Here is a 6,008-nt window from a genome sequence, read left to right on the forward strand (position 1 = left end):
ACACATACTCATTCAAGGGTTTTTCTTTCTTTTTACTATTTTCTATATTGTACTATATGGAATCATGTAGTAACAAAAAAAAAGTGTTAAACAAATCAAAATAGATTTTATATTTGAGATTCTTCAAAGTAGCCACCCTATGCCTGGATGACAGCTTTACACACTCTTGACATTCTATCAACCTGCTTCATGAGGAACGTTTTTCCAACAGTCTTGAAGGCGTTCCCACATATACTGAACACTTGTTGGCGGCTTTTCCTTCACTCTGCAGTCCAACTCATCCCAAAACATCTCAATTGGGTTGAGGTCGGGTGATTGTGGAGACCAGGTCATTTGATGTAGCACTCCATCACTCTCCTTCTTGGTCAAATAGTCCTTACACAGCCTGGAGGTGTGTTGGGTTATTGTCCTGTTGAAAAACAAATGATAGTCCCACTAAGCGCAAACCAGATGGGATGGCATATCATTGCAGAATGCTGTGGTAGCCATGCTGGTTATGTGTGCTTTGAATTCTAAATCAATCACTGACAGTGTCACCAGCAAATCACCCCCACACCATCACACCTCCTCCTCCATGCATCACGGTGGAAATTACACATGCAGAGATCATTCGTTCACCTACTCTGCGTCTCACAGAGACAAGACGGTTGAAACCAAAAATGTCAAATTTGGACTCCAGACCAAAGGACAGATTTCCACCAGTCTAATGTCCGAGTCTCTTCTTATTGGTGTCCTTTTGTAGTGGTATCTTTGCAGCAATTTGACCATGAAGGCCTTATTCATACAGTTTCTGAGGCTAGAAAACTCTAATGAACTTATCCTCTGCAGCAGAGGTAACTCTTTGTCTTCCTTTCCTGTGGCGGTCCTCATGAGAGCCAGTTTCATCACAGCAGAGGTAACTCTGGGTCTTCCTTTCCTGTGGCGGTCCTCATGAGAGCCAGTTTCATCACAGCAGAGGTAACTCTGGGTCTTCCTTTCCTGTGGCAGTCCTCATGAGAGACAGTTTCATCACAGCAGAGGTAACTCTTTGTCTTCCTTTCCTGTGGCGGTCCTCATGAGAGCCAGTTTCATCACAGCAGAGGTAACTCTGGGTCTTCCTTTCCTGTGGCAGTCCTCATGAGAGACAGTTTCATCACAGCAGAGGTAACTCTTTGTCTTCCTTTCCTGTGGCGGTCCTCATGAGAGCCAGTTTCATCATAGCGCCAAATGGTTTTTGCAACTGCACTTGAAGAAACATTTCCAGATTGACTGACCTTCATGTCTTAAAGTAATGATGGACTGTCGTTTCTTTTTGCTTATTTGAGCTGTTCTTGCCATAATATGTACTTGGTCTTTTACCAAATAGGGCTATCTTCTGTACCCCTACCTTGTCTACCTTGTCACAACATAACCGATTAGCTCAAGAAGGAAGGAAAGGAATTCCACAAATTAACTTTAAAGAAGGCACACGTGTTAATTGAAATGCATTCCAGGTGACAACCTCATGAAGCTGGTTGACAGAATGCCAAGAGTGTGCAAAGCTGTCATCAAGGCAAAAGGTGTCTCCTTTGAAAGAATCTAAAATGTGAAATATATTTATATACACGTTTTTGGTTACTACATGATTCCTTATGTGTTATTTCATAGTTTTGATGTCTCCACTATTATTCTGCAATGTAGAAAATAGTAAAAAGAAAGAAAAACCCTTGAATGAGTAGGTGTGTCCAAACGTTTGACTGGTACTGTATAACATTTATTTTTACCAGTTTTTACCAGCACCCTACTTCTCCCGACTATGCCTGTGCATACAAAGCCAGTGCAAAACTTGACTCCAAGCAATCCAAATCTTTTTATTTTGCTGCTTGAGCTCTATGTACAGTTGAAGTCGGAAGTTTACATACACCTTAGCCAAATACATTTAAACTCAGTTTTTCACAATTCCTGACATTTAATCTTAGTAAAAATTCCCTTTCTTAGATCAGTTAGGATCATCACTTTATTTTAAGAATGTGAAATCTCAGAATAATAGTAGAGAGAATTATTTATTTCAGCTTCTATTTCTTTCATCACATTCCCAGTGGGTCAGAAGTTTACATACACCCAATTAGTATTTGGTAGCATTGCCTTTAAATTGTTTAATTTATGTCTAACATTTGGGGTAGCCTTCCACAAGCTTCCCACAACAAGTTGGGAGAATTTAGGCCCCTTCCTCCTGACAGAGCTGGTGTAACTGAGTCAGGTTGGTAGTCCTCCTTGTTTGTACGCACTTTTTCAGTTCTGCCCACAAATTTTCTATAGGATTGAGGTCATGGCTTTGTGATGGCCACTCCAATACCTTGACTTTGTTGTCCTTATTATTTTAAGCCATTTTGCAACAACTTTGGAAGTATGCTTGGAGTCATTGTCCATTTGGAAGACCCGTTTGCGACCAAGCTATAACTTACTGACTGATGTCTTGAGATGTTGCTTAAATATATCCATATAATTTTCCATCCAAAAATGTTCTCTCCTCATGATGCCATCTATTTTGTGAAGTGCACCAGTCCCTCCTGCAGCAAAGCACCCCCACAACATGATACTACCACCCCCGGGCTTCACGGTTGGGATGGTGTTCTTCGGCTTGCAAGCATCCCCCTTTTTCCTCCAAATATAACGATGGTCATCATGGCCAAAAAGTACGATCTTTGTCCCCATGTGCAGTTGCAAACCGTAGTCTGGCTTTTTTATGCGGTACCTTCAAGCGTTTGGAAATTTCTCCCAAGGATGAACCAGACTTGTGGAGGTTTACAATTTATTGGATTTATTCAGATTTTTCTATGATGTCAAGCAAAGAGACACTGAGTTTGGAGGTAGGCCATTAAATACATCCACAGGTAGACCTCAAATTGACTCAAATTATGTCAATTAGCCTATCAGAAGCTTCTAAAGCCATGACATCATTTTCTGGCATTTTCCAAGCTGTTTAAAGGCACAGTCAACTTAGTGTATGTAAACTTCTGACCCACTGGAATTCTGATACAGTGAATTATAAGTGAAATAATCTGTCTGTAAACAATTGTTGGAAAAATTACTTGTGTCATTAACAAAGTAAATGTCCTAACCGACTTGCCAAAACTATAGATTGTTAACAAGAAATTTGTGGAGTGGTTGAAAAACTAGTTTCAATGACTCCAACTTAAGTGTATGTAAACTTCTGACTTCAACTGTACATATACAAGTAAAACCACATTTTCCACAAAATTTGTGAACTAGGCCTTTCTTACTCCTTTATGAACAGAGAAAACTACTCCTCAGCACCCGAGAGGGTAGGCTACCGGGGAGTGGTGTAGGCCTAGTGGAGGGTCGGTTACCGGCAGTGGTGTAGGCCTAGTGGAGGGTCGGTTACCGGGGAGTGGTGTAGGCCTAGTGGAGGGTCGGTTACCGGCAGGCAGTGGTGTAGGCCTAGTGGAGGGTCGGTTACCGGCAGCGGTTGAAGCCTGGTGGAGGGTTGGTTACCGGCAGCGGTGTAGGCCTAGCTGTGGGACGGTTACCGGGGAGTGGTGTAGACCTAGTGGAGGGTCGGTTACCGGGGAGTGGTGTAGGCCTAGTGGTCGGTAAACCCAAGTAAACACAGTTCAACCACCTTTTTCAGAAAAATTAATTTAAAGTATAGGGATCAGAGTTTAACCACCTATTTTACATCTCTGGCTACAGGTAGGCCTGTTTGAAGAGCATAGTAACACACATTGTATCCAAGTCTGGTAAATTAACCATGTGGGTTAGAGTGACCATGTCGTTTTTCCCGGGACAGTTCCAGACTCATTTTAAGTGTCCCAACTTTTCAGGCAAAACAAAAGCTCAATTTATCAGCAAGACGCATCAATTAATGTAGGCCTAATCAATATAGACCTAATTAATATAGACCTAATCAATATAGGCCTAATCAATATAGGCCTAATCAATATAGACCTAAACAATATAGGCCTAATCAATATAGACCTAAACAATATAGGCCTAATCAATATAGACCTAATTAATATAGACCTAATCAATATAGGCCTAATCAATATGGGCCTAATCAATATAGGTATAATCAATATGGGCCTAATCAATATAGGTATAATCAATATGGGCCTAATCAATATAGGCCTAATCAATATATACCTAATCAATATAGACCTACTACTTAATATAGACCTAATCAATATAGGCCTAATCAATATAGACCTAATCAATATAGACCTAATTAATATAGACCTAATCAATGGCAATCGGCAAATGTCATTTGGCATAATTCTTGGTCATTTTGGTCATTTGTGTGGTATTAAAACATATTCTGCAAACATGATGATAGATTCAAGCAATGTTTTTACTATGAAGGAGATCTTTGCACCCCGACTGTTGTTTCCAGTGTCCAACTTGCTGACTGCTCATAATTTGGAGATGATTGTTGACACATCAACCAGGATTAAGGGGCAGGGCAATCTGTGACTGTTGTTTTTTTCATAATCAGTAGCTGTATTGGGGGGGGAGTGGTTTCTTCTCTCCTAGGCAATCAGCAAGGTGTGGTGGAGGCAGTGGTGTGAAGTGCTTACAGTGGCTTGCAAAAGTTTTCATCCCCTTGGCATTTTTCCTATTTTGTTGCCTTACAACCTGGAATTAAAATAGATTTTTTGGGGGGGGTTGTATCATTTGATTTACACAACATGCCTACCACTTTGAAGATGCAAAATATGTTTTATTGTGAAACAAACTAGAAATAAGACAGAAAAACAGAACACTTGAGCATGCACAACCATTCACACCCCCCACCCCCAAAGGCAATACTTTGTAGAGACACCTTTTGCAGCAATTAAAGCTGAAAGTTGGGGTATGTCTCTATAAGCTTGGCACATCTAGCCACTGGGATTTTTGCACATTCTTCAAGGCAGTACTGCTCCAGCTCCTTCAAGTTGTATGGGTTCTGCTGGTGTACAGCAATCTTTAAGTCAAACCACAGAATCTCAATTGGATTGAGGTCTGGGCTTTGACTAGGCCATTCCAATACATTTAAATGTTTCCCCTTAAACCACTTGAGTGTTGCTTTAGCAGTATGCTTAGGGTCATTGTCCTGCTGGAAGGTGAACCTCCGTCCCAGTCTCAAATCTCTGGAGGACTGAAACAGGTTTCCCTCAAGAAATTCCCTGTATTTAGCGCCATCCATCATTCCTTAAATTCTGACCAGTTTCCCAGTCCCTGCCAATGAAAAACATCCCCACAGCATGATGCTGCTACCACCATGCTTCACTGTGGGGATGGTATTCTCAGGGTGATGAGAGGTGTTGGGTTTGCGCCAGACATAGCGTTTTCCTTGATGGCCAAAAAGCTCAATTTTAGTCTCATCTGACCAGAGTACCTACTTCCATAGGTTTGGGGAGTCTCCCACATGACTTTTGGTGAACACCAAACATGTTTGCTTATTTTTTTCTGGCCACTCTTCCGTAAAGCCCAGCTCTGTAGAGTGTATGGCTTAAAGTGGTCCTATGGACAGATACTCCAATCTCCGCTGTAGAGCTTTGCAGCTCCTTCAAGGTTATCTTTGGTCTCTTTGTTGCCTCACTGATTAATGCCCTCCTTGCCTGATCCGTGAGTTTTGGTGGGAGGCCCTCTCTTGGCAGGTTTGTTGTGTGCCATATTCTTTCCATTTTTTAATAATGGATGTAATGGTGCTCCGTGGGATGTTCAAAGTTTCGGATATTTAAAAAAACAACAACCCTGATCTGTACTTCTCCACAACTTGGTCCCTGACCTGTTTGGAGAGCTCCTTGGTCTTCATGGTACCACTTGCTTGGTGGTGCCCCTTGCTTAGTGGTGTTGCAGACTCTGGGGCCATTCAGAACAGTTGTATATATACTGAGATCATGTGACAGATCATATGACAATTAGATTGCACACAGGTGGACTTTATTTAACTAATTATGTCACTTCTGAAGGTAACTGGTTGCTCCAGATCATATTTAGGGGCTTCAGAACCTTTTGAGTTTTTGTCTGGAGGAAGTGCTCGCACCTCA

This window comes from Oncorhynchus mykiss, chromosome 3 (assembly GCF_057628025.1).
Source record: "Oncorhynchus mykiss isolate SJ-2025 chromosome 3, ASM5762802v1, whole genome shotgun sequence".
NCBI classification, from domain to species: domain Eukaryota; kingdom Metazoa; phylum Chordata; class Actinopteri; order Salmoniformes; family Salmonidae; genus Oncorhynchus; species Oncorhynchus mykiss.